The sequence below is a fragment of the Corvus moneduloides genome, chromosome W (genome assembly GCF_009650955.1).
Source record: "Corvus moneduloides isolate bCorMon1 chromosome W, bCorMon1.pri, whole genome shotgun sequence".
Taxonomy (NCBI): domain Eukaryota; kingdom Metazoa; phylum Chordata; class Aves; order Passeriformes; family Corvidae; genus Corvus; species Corvus moneduloides.
This window is the reverse complement of record NC_045510.1, coordinates 3,473,287-3,491,238: the sequence shown is the minus strand read 5'-3', so window position 1 is coordinate 3,491,238 and position 17,952 is coordinate 3,473,287. Positions and strand designations below refer to the sequence as shown.

The following is a 17,952-nucleotide window of genomic DNA, read 5'->3' as shown; positions in this document are numbered from 1 at the left end:
TCGCTCCACCACGCGCTGCGCGGGGCCGGGCGGGCACCGCTGGGTCCCGCTGCTCCCGCCACGCCTCGCTCCACCACCGACACTGTGGCTCGGGTGGCTCCGCCCGTGCACGGGAGCTGCCTCACTGCTGCTTGCAGAGCGCTCGGTCCATGTGGCTGAGGCCGTACAGTCCCTGAGGCAGGCTTCCCTTTGTCAGGACACAGCTGACATTGCTCAACAGTCTCGGTAATTAAATAATGTTCACGAAAATATTCTTCCATCGGCATGTATTTTGACTCAAAAATTAACTGTGTCCAAGCGGCCTTCCAAAAGCCCTTGATAAGAATTAAATCCTAAGAAACATAGAAAAAGTTCCTAAGCAACCATGCCAGGAAGTGTTTCAGTTCTTTTTGAGCTTGAATCAAGCTAAAATTTACAAATCATTGTTCAAGAATCATTTTAAGATAAATGTCCATATGCGGCTCTGAAGGCAAAGAGTCTTCCCACGCTTCCTCCATAGTTTAGATATGGAATAGCAAAACAAAACCAAGAAGAGGAGTCCAAAGTTTCTAGGGTTTACTTACACAAATCAGTCGCTTAGGGATCGGGGATCGTTCTGCTCACAATTCTCCACCATTTGTTACAGCGGGGATACTGTAACACGCATATATCAAACCAGGAGTCCCGTGGAAAAGAAATATATATGGACGGATTCTTGGTAGATGTTTCAGAGATGTTTATTTCTCCAGCCGCATGGCTGGAGCTCTGCCGAGGAACTCTTACAGTCACCGGACCAAGGGTCCTTTGCCCGCGCAGGGAAACACAAACCAGCCAATGGGGAATGAGGCTGACCTGAGGCAGGGAAACCCTGTGCCTCCCCCCCAGGGTCCCTGTCTGAGGGTTACATGGCAGGGGGGAGGGACCCCAACAGATATCCTGGTAGCAACTCTCACGAAAGAGGATTTGTTACAAATCCAACCACATTTGCTCAAAGCGCTGAATAATTATGGTTTGCATATAGCTCCAGAAAAGATGCAACTGCAGCCACCTTGGAGATATCTGGGAGTGTCTTGGGGTGACTTTATGATGTGTATCCCATGTCGCTGCCCTATGCCCAGAAATTAACTTTGTGCCTTTCTATGCCTCTAAACTGAGCCTGAGAGGGGGAAGGAAAAACTTGAGCAAAACTTTTTCAAAGCAGTTTGCAGCTTGTTCAAGGTCACACAGAGATAGCAGTTTTTTCCCCAGCTGCGGCAGGGGAGGGAGGAAGCACCCAGCTTGCGGCTTTCCAGTCAGTTTTTGGCCAGTTGTTTCAGTTTCTTTTTTCTCCGGAGAGAGACTGAGAGTTGAACTTTGCTTTTCCTCCCCTGGAATTTCAGATTTTCTCCCTTTTCTACTGGACTGCTTCAACCTTAGAGCATATCAGGAGGACTTTCCACCAGGCACAGAGGGCCTGGCCCTGGGCCAAGCCCCAGCTCCGAGGAGACCAAAGGGAGGACTCTAATGCTTTCCCAGGTTTTTCCTCCACAGCAAGAGATTTTATTATTTAGCATTATTTTCCTTTTCCTGTGTGTTTGTTAAATAAATAGTTTTATCTCCTTCACTTTCCTTCGAGGAAAATTTATTTTTCCTGAACCTGGTGGGGGAGGGGTGGTTGTGCCTTCTCTCAGAGGATATATTTCTAAATTTGTCCAAACCGGAACAGGGAGTCAAAATATTTGAGCAAACAATACAGCCACAAAATGTTCAATTTGAAAAATCAATTCAGACTTTGAATGATGCACAGAAATTTTGGGTACCATAAATTGGCTATGACCCTATTTAGGGTTGACTACAGTGCAATTATCCCCACTGTTTAATATCCTTAAAGGAGATCCGGAGTTAACTTCACTGAGGAAGTTAACCCTTGAAGCAGAACAAGTGCTGGAAGAGGTGCAACAAGCTATTTCAAATCGTCGGGTCTACAGGGAGGACCTCACCATTGATACTGTTGTGTTTCTTGTCACTCCATATTTCCATCCTACAGGCATCATTGGACAGTGGAATGATCAATGGCCTGACCCTTTGCACATTTTGGAATGGGTCTTTTTGTCTCACCAGCCTAAGAAAACAGCACCTACGCTGTTTGAACTAATTGCTCAACTGATCACCAAATTTCAGCAGAGATGCCTTCAGTTTATGGCCAAAGACCCTGTAAAAATCATACTTCCCATTCAACAAGAACATTTTGAATGCAGTTTTGCAAACAGTGCTCCTTTACAGAGTGCACTGCAAAACTTTTCAGGGCAGATTGCTTATCATCTGCCCAGTCACAAATTGCTGCAATTGGCAAAATCCACCAGCTTATCTTTATGACCTAAGAACAGTCGTGTGCCGTTACAGGGGGCTCACTGTTTTTACTGATGGATCAGGAAGAACAGGAAAGACCATTGTCACCTGGAGGGATGAGTCTGGGTGGCAGACGCTGGAAGGCCATGAATCAGGCTCTGCCCAGATTGTTGAATTAAGAGCTGTGGCTATGGCATTTCAGCGATTCTCTCATGTACCATTGAATCTTGTTACTGATTCTGTTTATGTTGCAGACATTACACAGTGCCTTGATTGCTCACTTTTAAAGGAAGTTAATAATGCTGCTCTTTTCTCATTGTTGAAGACCTTGTGGTGTGCGATTCAGAATCGAACTCATCCTTATTACATTTTGCATATAAGGAGCCACACCAATTTACCAGGATTTATAGTGCAAGGTAATGCCAGAGCTGATAAGTTAGCCAACTCTGCGAGGATGGCACCTCAGCCTGATAAAATAGCGCAAGCCAAAGCCTCACACGACTTTTTCCATCAGAGTGCTCGTACTTTACAAAAGCAATTTCTGCTAATGCCTACCGAGGCTTGCGACATTGTTAATTCCTGTTCTGATTGTCAGGGGTTTGCCACACCTTTACCAGAAGTTGTTAACCCCAGAGGCCTACAAGCCTTGCAAATTTGGCAGACAGATGTCACCCACATTGCTGAATTTGGCTGTCTTAAGTATGTGCATGTTTCTATTGATACCTTCCCTTCTGCTATGTGGACATCTGCTCACGCAGGAGAAAAGTCGTGATGCTATTGCTCATTGGCGACTGGCTTTTGCTGTTTTAGGCGTGCCTTCCTCTGTGAAAACTGATAACGGCCCTGCCTATGTCTCTCAGAAGACTCGGCAGTTTTTACAATTATGAGGTGTGACGCACAAGCTTGGTATTCCACATTCTCCCACTGGTCAAGCTATTATCAAACGTGCTCATGGTTATTTAAAATGTGTTTCGGAAAAACAAAAAGGGGAAATGACTGGAGAAACCCCACAGAGCAGGCTGGCAAAAGCTTTATATACGATAAATCATCTTACAGTGCCCCCAAATTCTAATAATCCTGTTCTTTTGAACCATTTCTTCTCCTTACAGTCTACAGGTGAAACACACCTACCCCAAGTGAATGTATGGGTACAAGATTTACTCACAAACAAATGGGAAAGCCCGTGGGACCTTATCACTTGGGGGCACAGGCATGCTTGTGTTTCCACAGATACTGGTGTGCAGTGGATACCTGCAAGGTGTGTTCGCCCTGATTTGCAACATCAAAAACGTCATGAGACCAACAGGCAACCTTCTGAAGATGACGATGGTGTGGGCCATCTGTTGGATGGTCCTGCTTCAGGTTGAGATGGAGCAAGGACTAGCCGTGTTACCCTCAATGACAAAAGAAAATGTGTGGGTAACCCTTGCCAACACCCTGAACCAATCGTCTTTGTGCATGTCTCTTGCAACACCACAATCGCCTTTTCACACGTTTGGTTGGAGTACTGGTCGAACCTTCTTCAATAGGTCAGGAAACCTATGGCCAGGCTCCTAAAACTGCTTGTAGTACTGACCTGAAAAAGTGCCTTTGTGACATTGAGGCATGGGATCACACACTCCCTGTGGGCCTTGAGCCACAAGAAATAGATATTTTGGGGTCAATAAGAGCTCCAGTGTGTCTTCTTTAATTACACACAGACATGGTGCTGGGAGAACTCACGTTGTCCCAAGTGTTCAAGATGTGTCACCCGCAAATCCTGTATTTCAAAATGCTTCAGCTTGGTGCAATTGGACGGTTTTAAATCAGGATGGTGTTACATACTACCAAGCTGCTTCAGACCATTCTCCACGCAAATTACCTCGAGGGATATTTTTAATTTGTGGAGACCGCATGTGGTCTGCAATACTTTCACGCACTGTTGGCGGACCATGTACTATTGGCCGCCTAACTCTGCTTACTCCAAATTTAACTATGCTCTTAAATCACACACATGCAACTCGTGACAAACAGTCCTTGCATTCTTTTGCAAGAGACTGCGATGACACTCTTGATTTTTAGAATCTGGAGAAACATGCTTTAACTTCTCTTTTTGTTCCAGGAGTAGCAGCTGGAAAAGCATTGGGACTGTTAAACAAGCTAGGTTGTTGGATTGCTAAACAGACTAATGCCACTTCGCTTGCTTTGTCAGGATTGTTAACTGATGTTGATTCTATTAGACACACTATCCTGCAAAATTGAGCAGCCATCGACTTCTTGCTGTTGGCACAGGGACACGGTTGTGAAGAATTCGATGGCATGTACTGCATGAATCTTTCTGACCACTCTAAGTCAGTCTTTGCTAATATCAAAGAACTGCAAATAGGTCTTTCAAAATTAAGAGAAGAAAATGAGTCCAGTTGGTTTAATGATCTGTTTGGTAACTGGCAAATTACTAAATGGATCAAAGATCTCATAAAAGCGGGAGGTCTAATTATAATTGTTACCCTTCTTGTGCCGTGTTTGTTCTCCTTTCTGCAAAGGGCCCTGCAGAGGACCACAAACGCTGCATTTCCGGTTGAAAAACAAAAAGGGGGAGCTGTGGAAACTGACGGCTGGTCAGAAAGCTTCACAGACATTGATTTGAGCACAATTACTCTTTACCCTTGAGAATTCAGCTTGCATCCATGAGAACTTTAACATCAACAGAAGCAAGAAACCAAAACAAAGAGAAGAAAATACGTAGCTGTTCGAGGGATGTTGTTTTTAGCTTAGATTTGTTTTCTTATGGGTGGTGGTTGCAACCTACCAATAAGTTTTAAGCGGTGTTAATGTAGAAGCCTATGAGGACACAGCATGAGTGCCAAGAGACTATATAAATTGAGACTTTGTAGAATAAAATGTCTTTTCTGTTCTTTTGCCTTCTGACAGAGTTGGTGTGCATTATTTGTGAGTGTCGCGTCCATCTCAACTGCGACACGGAGCCTTCTTGTCATAGCTCCCACTGTCTCATTTTCTTCATTCCACTGAAGTGACACTAGGAATTGAGTATATGCTTGGGTCCCGAGTTGTGCCACTTTGAGCCACATCAGTGTTGTATTAATTGTTTGTCCTGGTTTGAGACAAATTCAGAGGAACGTCCGAATTTGAACGTCCTCTGATAGAAGTCAGATTACAACCACCCCTCCCCCACCAGGTTGGGGAAAAATTTCCCTCAAAGGAAAGTGAAAGGAAAAAACCTATTTATTTAACAAACACACCGGAAAAGAATAATAATGCTGAATAATAAAACTTCTTGCTGTGGAGAGAAACCTGGGAAGATGTGAGAGTCCTTTTCTGTGGGTGTGGTCTCTCTCCTCCTCTTTGGAGCTGGGTTTTCGGCATAGGCCCCTCTGGGCCTCAGTGGAAAGCTCTCCCAGTGAGTTCTGGTGTTCTCAACAGTTCCAGAAGAGAAGAAGAAGAAGCCGAAGTCCCAGGAAAAAAAATTTAACTCTCCATCTCTCTCTGGAGAAAACAGAGCTGAAAGCTGGCTGAAAAGTAGGAAAAGGGTGCTTCCTCCGCTCTTGCCGCCACAGAAGCTATCTCTGTGTCCTTGAACACAAAACTGCTTTGAAAAGTTTGTCTGGCTTCTTTTTTTTTTTTTTTTTTCTTTCTCTCATACCCAGTTTTAAAGACACAGAAAGGCATGGGAATCATGTCTGGGCATAGAGCGGCAATAGGGGATACACATCATAAGTCACCCCAAGACAATTTCCTACTCTGGACAGGGGCGACTACGACTGGCTTAGGCTGCCCTTCTGGTTTAACTGCAGCTGAATGACCGTGGTGTCTGTAGATTTGTTCTCCCTCCCCTCTGTAGCTGCTGTACAGTAACGAGCAGTGTGCGATAAGCATTAGCCGGGATCCAGTAAAATGCAATGAGCTGCTTCTCTTTGGAGCTGCCACAGTAATTTTCTTTCAGATATTTTTCTACCTTAGCTGGGTTCTGAGTTTGTTCAGGGGGAAAATTCCAAACTATTAGGGCAGAGTATTTCTTTAGGACCTGACCTATGTCCTCCCACATCCCATGCCACTCAGGATTTTTCACCACTGGGGCAGATCTCTGGGCAACCTCCCTGGAAATCTCAGCCCTAATTCTAAATGTGTTGTAGACCATTGTATTGGTTTTGCACGGCCTGGTTTTTGGTAGCGGGGGGGCCACGAAGGTGGCTTCTGTGAGAAGCTGCTAGAAGCTTCCACCATGTCTGGCAGAGCAAATCCCTGAAGGCTCCAAAGATGTATGTGCCACTGGCCAAGGCTGGGCCAATTAGAAATGGTGGTAACACCTCTGTGATAATATATTTAAGAAGGAAGAAAAAAAAGTTGTTGCACAGTTTTAATTCCAGCGAGAGAAGAGCAGGGTGAGAATATGTGAGAGAAACAACTATGCAGACACCAAGGTCAGTGAAGAAGGAGGGGGAGGTGATCCAGGCGCTGGAGCTGAGATTCCTCTGCAGCCTGTGGTGAAAACCATGGTGAAGCAGGCTGTCCCCCTGCAGGCCATGGAGGTCCATGGGGATGCAGACACCCACCTGCAGCCCATGCAGGAGATCCACGCTGGAGCAGATGGATGCCTAGAGGAGGCTATGATCCTGTGGAAGGCCCATGGAGAGAGGGGCCCTGCTCCCAGGCTGGAGCAGCCTGTCCTTGGCGGACTGCACCCCGTGGAAGAGTGACCCACACTGCAGCAGTCTGAGGGGTACTGTTGCCCGTGGGATGGACTCATTCTGCAGCAGTTCGCAGAGAGAGATGGAGCCAAGTCAGAGAAGTTCATGGAGAACTGTCTACTGTGGGAGGGACCCCATGGTGCAGCAGGGGAACGACTCCTCTCCCTGAGCACTGGGAGAAACCGAGGGTGATGAACTGACCAAAACCCCCATTCCCTGTCTCCTTGCACCACTGGGTAGGAGGTAGAGCTGGGAAGGAGGGAGGAGTGGGGGGGGAAGGTGTTTTTAAGGGCTTGTTTTGCTTCTCATTATCCTGCTCTGATTTTGTTTGTAATAAATTTGCCTTATATCTCTAAGTTGAGCCTGCTTTGCCCTTGATGGTATATATTGAGCGATCTCTCCCAGTCCTTATCTCAACCCACGAACCCTTTGTTAAATTTTTTCTCCTCTGTCCAGCTGCAGCAGAGGAGTGAGTGAGCAGCTTTGGTGGGTGCCTGGCATTTGGCCAGTATCAAGCCACGACAACCTGTGGGGTATGCCCAGCTACTGCCCTGGAGGGATGTCTGCTGAGATAAGGAGATTGAGCAATCTCTCAGCAGGACTCTCTGGAAAGGCAACCACTTTGGTCACGGTGAGGAAAGGCAGACCCACAATCCTTTGGGAGACACTATGCAGATCATTCTGTAACCCATTGGCCTGTTCCAATCCTAGATCCTCTGTAATCCATTGATCCCTTACTGATCCCCTGTATCCCTATAAAAGCAAGCTCTCTGAGGCCCCTCCCAGAGAGGGTTCGCGTCCCTGGCTCCCCCCTTCGCCGGAGGGGACCCATAATAAAGCTACCTTCGTGTGGAACCAGCCACACGGGCCTTCTCGTCTCTCTCTCTCTGGTCTGGCTTGGCCTGGAGGCTGCCCTGCAGAGCTGAGCTGGAATCACGAGCTGATAATCACCAAAGAGCTGACAGCTTCTGCATGGGCCTCCTGCCAGCAGCTGAGGGAAGACACCGGACCTCGGGAAGGCGATTCCTTTCGGGACCATCTCCCCGGACTGGTCACCTCTTCCTGGGTCAGAGCCGCTGACCCCCATCACCAGCTGTAATAACTGGCACGTGAACAGCCTTGGACCCCGGAACCCCGGACCTGGCCTGAGCTGCTTCTTGATCGCCAAGACAGAACCAGCCGTTCGTGTGCTGCTCCTCTGAAGATAGACCTACGTTTTAGCAGGTCTTTTGGACGGGGACAGTTCGAGACCCTCGCCTCCCACCTAGGACTGAAGTCCCTGAGGATCGAACTGCCAGACCATCCCCCCAGCAGACCTTTCCAGGAGCCAGCCCCACCAGAAAACGGGATTTGTAAGTTTAAATTTGGGGCTCTCCTCCTCTTGCGCGCAAATTTTGGATTTTTTTCTCTTTTTCTGCTGAGGGAGGAACTAAGATGGGACATAGGCAAGCTAAACTCAGCCTTTCCCAATCTGAGAGAAACCTATACCCCTTTCTTCTAACCCTTCTCTTAAAATATGACTTTAAATTCTCTAAAGGCATTCTTTCTAAGAAAAATCTTAAATCTTTCAGTAATTGGATATCTCTAAATTTCCCTGATGCTACCACAGATTCTGTTCTTTCTGATCCATTCTGGGACAGGGTGGGGAACAAACTGTATTCCTCTCAAGCCTCGGGAAACCTCTCCGTTTCCAAATTCATTCCTTTATTTCATTTACTGGTTAAAATGTGTCGTGCGAAAACCCCCCCTCAGCCAAACTGGAACAAATTTAGTGGCGCCCAAGGTGGGGCTCGAACCCACGACCCTGAGATTAAGAGTCTCATGCTCTACCGACTGAGCTAGAGACCCACTAAATTTGTTCCAGTTTGGCCAAATTTAGAAATATATCCTCTGAGAGAAGGCACAACCACCCCTCCCCCAGCAGGTTCGGGAAAAAAAAAAAAATTTTCCTCGAAGGAAAGTGAAGACGATAAAACTATTTATTTAACAAACACATGGGAAGGAAAATAATGTTAGATGGTAAAATCTTTCGCTGTAGAGGAAAAAAACCTTGGAAAGTGTTCGAGTCCTCCCTTTGGTCTCCTCGGAGCTGGGGCTTGGGCCGGGGCCAGGCCCTCTGTGCCTGGTGGAAAGTCCTCCCGATGTGCTCTGATGTTACAGCAATCAAGCAGTCCAGTAGAAAAGGGGAAAAATCCGGAATTCCAGAGAAGGAAATCCAAAGTCCAACTCTCAGTCTCTCTCCGGAGAACAAGAAACTGAAAACAACTGGCCAAAAACTGACTGGAAAGCAGCAAGCTGGGTGCTTCCTCCCTCCCCTGCCCCAGCTGGGGGAAAAAAGAACCTGCTATCTTTTTGTAACCTTGAACGAGCTGCAACTGCTTTGAGAAAGTTTTGCTCAGTTTTTTTTCCTTCCCCCTTTCAGGCTCAGTTTAGAGGCATAGAAAGGCACAAAAATTAATTTCTGGGCATAGGCAGCGATATGGGATACACATCATAAGGTCACCCCAAGACACTGAGATACAAACAGTGCACCCTGGACAAGAGATTCTTGTCCAGCTTTGCTGCACAGACACACCTTTCTTTCTCCCACAGGGAACACCGATTGCTCAAGCCTTTTTCCTTCCACAGAACCGCCCAGAACAGCTTCCTCTCAATCCTACAGCAATGTGGATAGAGATTGTAGGCTCAAACAAACCGACCATCGAGTGCAGCTTGTTCTGTAAAGGAGAGAGGGTCTACCGCCCAGGGATGCTGGACACCGGAGCAGACGTGACCATCATCGCCCGTTCCGAGTGGCCAGGGAATTGGGAACTGGAGCCAGTGGCAGGTATGATCTCCGGGATTGGTGGAGTTGCAGTATCCATGAGAAGCAAACGAAATGTTGTCATTGAAGGACCCGAAGGCAAGATAGCGACCACCCAACCATTTGTGGTAAGAGCCCCCATCACCCTATGGGGCAGAGACCTTCTACCCCAGTGGGGTGCCACTCTTACCATCCCCAGCCAGGATTTCTGACTGGGGCCACTGAGAAACATGCGCTGCCATCTACTCCCCCGCTCACCTGGAAGACTGACAACCCAAAATGGACAAGGCAGTGGCCCCTTGAAAAAGAAAAACTTAGCGCACTGGAAGCCCTGGTGGAAGAGCAGCTTGCCAAAGGTCATATCACCGAGACTACAAGCCCTTGGAATTCCCCTGTCTTTGTACTGAAAAAGCCTGGCAAGGACAAATGGAGACTACTCCAGGACCTACGAAAGATCAATGAGGTCATTGAAGACATGGGCCCCCTCCAACCCGGCCTGCCATCACCATCGATGCTGCCCCGAGACTGGCTGCTGGCCATCATAGACATTAAAGACTGTTTCTTTAACATCCCACTCCATCCTCAGGATGCACCACAGTTCGCCTTCTCCATCCCCCCTCTTAACGATGAAGCCCCACTCAGAAGATACCATTGGCTCGTCCTCCCACAAGGCATGAAGAACAGCCCGACCATCTGCCAGTGGTACGTCGCCCACATTCTGTCCCCCATCAGGAGCCTATTCCCGGAAGCAATCATTTACCACTATATGGATGACATACTAATATGTGCATCAGAAAAAACTTACTTGGACAGAACTCTTAAAAAGACAATTGAAGCCATAGAAGAAGCAGGGTTCGAGATTCGTGAGGACAAAGTGCAGCACTCCAGCCCATGGACTTACCTCGGCCTCCAGATCCGTGAGAGAACCATCGTACCCCAGCAACTCGCCATCAAAGAGGACCCTAAAACCCTAAGGGACTTACACAGCCTGTGCGGATCCATAAATTGGATACGCTCCCTACTGGGAATCACAACAGAAGACCTCACTCCCCTCTTCAACCTCCTCCGTGGCAGCGGAGACTTGGACTCTCCATGCGCCCTCACACCTGAAGCCCGAGATACCATCACCAAAGTCCAAGAAGCCCTGTCTTCACGCCAAGCCCATCGCGTTGAACCCAGCCTGCCTCTCCAGTTTGCAGTTTTGGGTAAAGCTCCCTGTTTACATGGACTGATCTTCCAATGGGACCCTAAACCCAGAGACTCTTTGCTGATACTTGAATGGGTCTTCACAAGCCATCAACCTACAAAGACACTAACCACCTTCCAAGAAGTAATGGCACATTTAATAAAAAAGGCCAGAACTCGTCTCTGCTCTCTTGCAGGGTGTGAGTTCACATGCATATACTTGCCATTGACCACTGAAGATCTGAAGCAGTTACTCCAGACCAATGAGAGCCTCCAGTTAGCCCTAGATAGCTACACAGGCCAAATTTCCATTCACATGCCAAAACATAGATTTTTCTACCCTGATGCAGCTTTTAAATTAATTCCAAAATTAATCCAAAGTAGAAAACCTCTTAAAGCTCTGACCGTCTTTACCGATGGGTCTGGCTCGTCACATTGGTCTGTCATGACATGGAGGCAACCCAATACCCAAAAATGGGAATCTGATATCCAAATAGTAGAGGGATCTCCACAGATTGCTGAGTTAGCAGCTGTTGTCAGAGCCTTTGAGAAGTTTAAAGATGAACCTTTTAATTTGGTCACAGATTCGGCTTATGTCGCTGGCATAGCTATGAGGGCTGAACATGCTTTTCTAAAGGAGGTCTCCAACCAAAAATTATACCAATTGGTTTCTACATTAATCCATTTAATCTCGCACAGAAAACAGCCTTACTACATTATGCATGTGAGGTCACACACCGACCTCCCTGGCCCCATTGCCGAAGGGAACAGGAGAGCAGATACACTGGCCATGCCAGCAGAGACTGCAAACGTCCCTGACATCTTTGCCCAGGCGAAGTTGTCACATGCATTTTTTCACCAAAACATTCCTGCCCTTGTCAGAATGTTCAAGCTTTCAAAAGATCAAGCAAAAGCTATCATTGCAATGTGCCCGAACTGCCAGAACTACCAAATAGCATCTATGGGTACCGGAGTCAACCCCCGTGGTCTGAACAGCTGCCAATTGTGGCAAACCGATGTAACCCACTTCCCATCCTTTGGGAGATCCAAATATGTGCACGTGTCAGTTGACACATTTTCTGGGGCAGTGTTTGCATCAGCCCATGCAGGAGAAAATGCCATCCACGTCATCAAGCATTTTCTCCTTGCCTTTGCCACCCTGGGAGTCCCTGAAGAAATCAAAACAGATAATGGGCCTGCCTACACCTCTCACAAGTTAAAAGATTTCTTCAACCAATGGGGAATAAAACACAAGACAGGCATACCTAGCAATCCCACAGGACAATCCATCATAGAAAGGACCCACCAAACCCTCAAAAGAGTCCTCAACCAGCAACGGAGAGAAACAGAAATCTTGTCTCCTGTTGAAAGACTCTGTAAGGCTCTCTATGTCATTAACTTCCTAAATGGTACCTCATCAGAGCCTGACCCCCCAGTACTCCGCCACTTCTCAAACTCAACCCAAGCTAAGCTCACGGAGAAGCCACCAGTGCTGGTAAAGGACCCAGAATCACACCAGGTCTCTGGGCCCTTCCAATTGATTACCTGGGGGAGAGGCTACGCCTGTGTCCAGCTACCATCTGGCCCGAAGTGGTTCCCAGGAAAAAGTATTAAACCATACTTAGGCCCTACAAACACTGCTACCACAAACACCAAGAATTCTCCTGAGACAAATACAGGACCTCCCCAAAACCAGACCAGCTCGGCATGGAGACGAAAACGTTGCCGGATGCCCACCAACCAGGAAAAAGATCGTCCCACCACACGGCAGCAGACGAAACAGAAAGCTGAACAAGAAGCTACAGCAAAAAGTCAAGCTGTAGGCCAGACACAGCCTGAAAAACTGATCCTTAGTTTATATGTTATCACCCCTTGTTACCCCAAAATATCCCCTTCCCTCAACCCTTGTCAAACCTCCCTAAACCCCAAAAGCTCCCCTCTCACCACAAAGCTAACAAATCTCGCTTATATTCCCTCTCAGAAGCCCCATCCCTGCCTAAAGATGAAATGTATCTATGTTGATGCTGTCCTCACCCCTGCCTTGATGTTCATCGCCGTACCACATGCCTTCAGCTGGCTTGTCCCACAGCCTAGCCATAATGCTTGGGTGACCCTAGCAAAGACACTCAATCAAGACAATCTGTGCCTGTCCATGGGCAGTGTAGACAACCCACTCTCTACGTGCCTGGTAGGAATTCCCTTGGTAGCAGATGATTGGCCCATCACTAACTCAGAGCTCCTCCACACCACAGGTAAGAGGCCCAACCCAGTAGACACTTGGGATGAGTGGACAAAGATTCTGCCAAATGCTCGAGATGAACCCCAAGAATTAAACCTGCTGGGGTCCTCCAAAGCAACATATTGTGTCAAATTTTATTTTAGACTGCAAAGCCAATGCTGGCCAGGAATTGACCAAGCAAAAAACACATACAGAAAAGACATATCACCATTTAACAAAGCCTATAATAGTCAAGATTGGTGCAATTACACCAGCCACGTACTCTCTGTGTCCACTCTCCACCCAAAAGTGTTACCCCGGGGAGTGTTTCTTGTCTGTGGTGACAGAGTATGGGCCGGGATCCCCTCACACCTCCAAGGAGGCCCCTGTAGCCTTGGCAAGCTTTCTACTCTCACGCCAAATATTACATTGTTACATAATTGGAGACAAACAGACACATCAACACATCAAAAGAGATCCTTTGCTGAGTTTGACGAAAGTTGTGACAGCCACGTTTACAATTGGAATAAGGCAGAACAAGTTGCAGCTTCCGTGTTCACCCCTTGGTTAGCTGCACTCAAGGCCCTTGGGGATATCAATCACCTAGGGTGTTGGCTAAGCAAACAGGCTAATGCAACATCTGCTGCCTTGAGCGATCTTTTAAGAGATGAGGAGACTACCAGACATGCAACCCTACAGAATCGAGTAGCAATAGACTACCTACTGCTTGCCCACGGACATGGCTGCCAAGACTTTGAAGGGATGTGCTGCTTCAATCTTTCTTCGCACTCAACATCCATCCAGGCAAACATCCAGAAACTACAAGAACTAGTAAAAGACCTAAAAGTAGATAAAAGCCTAGACTGGGTCAATGACCTTTTTGGACGATGGGGAATAACGGGATGGATTGCATCTTTGATTAAGGGAGCTTTGTGGGTATTCATTGTAATTATTACTGTGTTACTTATGTTCTCTTGCCTCCTACGTTGCTGCAGAAAGGCTGCTGGGAATGCCTTTTTAATAAATATAGAAGGGGGAGTTGTGGGGTATGCCCAGCCACTGCCCTGGAGGGATGTCTGCTGAGATAAGGAGATTGAGCAATCTCCCAGCAGGACTCCCTGGAAAGGCAACCACTTTGGTCACGGCGAGGAAAGGCAGACCCACAATCCTTTGAGAGACACTATGCAGATCATTCTGTAACCCATTGGTCTGTTCCCATCCCAGATCCTCTGTAATCCATTGGTCCCTTACTGATCCCCTGTATCCCTATAAAAGCAAGCTCTCTGGGGCCCCTCCCAGAGAGGGTTCGCGTCCCTGGCTCCCCCCTTCGCCGGAGGGGACCCATAATAAAGCTACCTTCGTGCGGAACCAGCCACATGAGCCTTCTCGTCTCTCTCTCTCTGGTCTGGCTTGGCCTGGAGGCTGCCCTGCAGAGCTGAGCTGGAATCACGAGCTGATAATCACCAAAGAGCTGACAGCTTCTGCATGGGCCTCCTGCCAGCAGCTGAGGGAAGACACCGGACCTCGGGAAGGCGATTCCTTTCGGGACCATCTCCCCGGACCGGTCACCTCTTCCTGGGTCAGAACTGCTGACCCCCATCACCAGCTGTAATAACAACCATACAGAGGAGACATAGCAGAATTAGTAACAAAAATATGGTGCCTTTAACATTCAGAGGGAAATGAACATTCTCAAAAGGTGATGTGTCAGACCTGAAAGAGAAGAAGGAAGTGAAAGGCTGGGAAAAATCATTCCCTACTGTTCCCCCAACAGGTTGGGTGTGATTATTAATAAATCCCCAGAAGTAGCAGCTGAGACCAGGGCAGGCAAACAGCAATGAATACACATCCGAAATAATCCTCATTGCCTCTGATCTTATCTTTACATAAGCTGATATTGCAGAATGTATCAACAAAGCAATCTTGGTTTGTGTCCCTGCGACAAAGAGCCAGATCTCAGGCAAATTGTACCATTTATACGGACAAGTACACAAGCCTAGGTGCCACTGTCCTATTATTAGACTGAAGACCATCGTGATGAGTGAGTTCTGTACCCAATACCAAATGTTTTGGACAAAATTGTTATTTTTTCACTTTCTAGTGCCATTTAAGTTGCATGCCAAATTTGTCTTGGTTTAAGACAACTGAAAGGTAGGCACTTTGGAATGAGTTGCCTCTCCTTCTAGTATTAACCAATCTCTTTCCATCAATAAGGAGAAATGAAATATGAGTAGATATAAGTGAAAAAACCCCAGTTTATTAACAAGCAAAACTGCAACAGGCAAAAAATAACAGTAAATAACCACTAGATATAAAATTTCCATATCTCATGAACTCCACGAGAAAAAAGAGAAACCCAAAATGGTGGAATATTCCTCCCTTCCAAGATGCTGGCCTTCACAGGCTACCACGCAGTCTAGGAGACAAAGGGAAAAGATGGCAGACCAAAAGAAACCCTCCCAGGAAGATAGGAGCTTACAAAGCAGTTCTAGTGGCAGATGAGAATTGCTGGTGCATATGGGCTCAGCATTGCTTCCTCCTGCTGCCTGCTGGACTCCACCAATGTTGGTGCTGCTGTCCTCCGAGCTGCAGGTGTGTTGGGGAGTGGCAGGGAGGGGCTGGGGGGGGGGGCAGGAAGAAACGGTCTCTCCACACCAACGCAAGGTGGCCCAGTCCTGGGACTGGATCAAGCTTGGTGCCACTGACGGGGTTTGCAAAATTCACTCCAAAAGTTTATGATTGTGAAATGCAGTTTTTCTGAGTTGCTGCTGTTGCAAACCCAGGAAAACCCACCTGAGAAAACCTCCATTGAAGCAGGGCCTCTTCCCCAAGCAAAAGCCACCAGGCAAAAGAGGACTCAGCTTGGGTGCCCCGACTTTTTAAAGGGACTGGCGTGTCCCAACCTCATGATTCCATTTCCAACTACGCCACCGGGACTTAAAGAGATAGTAACAATTTTTGAGCACAGATAGATATGAAATACAACAGCATTTTGGGTTACCCAAGACAGCCTACAAGACCGTTCTGGACTCTCCAGAAAGGGCCAAACCTGTGTGGTTGTGTTCCTTCCAGACAACATTGAGAGAGACATTAGCCAAGGATGTGCTAGATAGCTCATTTATGCACAAGAATGAAGATGAGGAGCATTGAGAGCACTCAGAATGGCACTGAGAACTTCAGACATGCTATGGAGACACAGCAGCAAGCCCCTGCCCGAGCCTCAGAGGAAATGGCTCATGTCATCCCTTCCCTGCCAAGAGCTTTGACACTTGTTGATGTATTCAACCAACTCTGGAAGAAGAATTAAGACCTCAAAGGGAACTCAACTACTGCAATTTTCACAAAAAAATAGTGTTGGAAGCTCTCCCTTCATTGGGAAGACCAGCACCACCCTGTCCACTCTACACAAATGAAAACTGAGGGTGACAAAATGTCATCTTATGTGAGTCACTAGTGACAGCAGGCCTAGAAGATACCATCCTCCATCCTCGGTAAGCAGCAACAATTTTCCTAAATCAGGCAGCAAAGCAGTGAAGCATTTCACTCCCAGATCTTCAGATACCCATGCAGGTATTTGCTTCATGAGATGTATCCCAAACAGAAGTCCCAAAGTTAAATCTATACATTAGCTAAAGGACTTGATTTCTTTTTCAGTAGTCCTCTCCAACTGTAACTGAACAGGACTGCATTCACTACACGGAGGGACTGTTACCCAGCAATTACAGGCAGAAAACCATTAAGTGACTGGTTTTCTTAGAGCTGCTCTTTGATCATGGGCAGGTCACCCCACTTAAAGATTTAATTTCTTCCTCTGTCAGGTAGGGCTACACCAACCTGTATTCACTGGCAAAGCTTCAAAGTAACTCCCTGTCTTTCACTTTCTCTTTTTCTTTTGGAAACAATGGAGACTGTAGCATCTGCCAGCACCCACTTGCCCCAACAGGTCTTCAGCATGGTGGCCAATCTCAATGAAATTCAGTGTACAAACTGGACTTGGACTATGATACAAGCAGGTCAATGAGATGGAGAACCTCAAAATGCCCCCAGGATCTTCCCTCACATTTTGCTTCAAATCTGAACCCAAGGATGGACAACTAAAGCTAGACACAGGCTGTCTACCAGCATGGGGAAATGAATTACATCTTTTGTCAGGAGATCCTGCCAGCCTCTTTGCAAGCAGTACTCACTCACTCTACAGAGCTGATCTGGTTAGTCAAGAATTTGGGGCATTGCATGCTGCCTGCTGTTGTCATCAGATTTAAGACAGCAAGAAGACAACTTCACTGCTGACTTGAGATGCTTACATGACAGCAGTGCTGGTCACAGGAGCCTCAGTCCAACTCTGGACCTAGTGATGTGGCCCCTATCCAAGACCATGATCCCTTGCCACCTGTCTCTGCAGCATCCATAGAGGAGGATCTCCTGGTGTTTGATCCCAAGAAGCACTGATGCCTGCAAAAAAAATTTCTGGAATTTCAAGAGAAATCTGCACTGATACTTTGGTTTTTCCACTTTCTATAAAATTAAGTTCTACTGTGCATTGAAATCTGCTGTTTCCCAAGAGGCAACTTTCACATATCACCCCACTCCTACTACTGCCTTTGCTTTGGCAATGTAGCAACTTTTCCAGCCATGACTACATGCCAAAGGCATGTACTTATAGGACAAGGGGGAATAGCTTCTCACTGAAAGAGGGCAGGTTTAGATTAGATATTAGGAAGAAATTATTCATTGTGAGGGTGGTGAGGCACTGG

The 17,952-nt window shown here is 47.1% G+C and overlaps 1 protein-coding gene and 1 non-coding gene across 3 annotated transcripts in view; both read right to left on the bottom strand.

Moving 5' to 3' along the window:
* Positions 1-17,952, bottom strand: part of LOC116437397 (CBP80/20-dependent translation initiation factor-like) — a 484,652-nt gene that overhangs the window by 459,960 nt on the left and 6,740 nt on the right. The gene's annotated exons all lie outside the window — the stretch shown is intronic.
* On the bottom strand, positions 8,765-8,840 carry TRNAK-CUU. Its single transcript has one exon. It is a non-coding gene; the product is annotated as a tRNA-Lys (tRNA).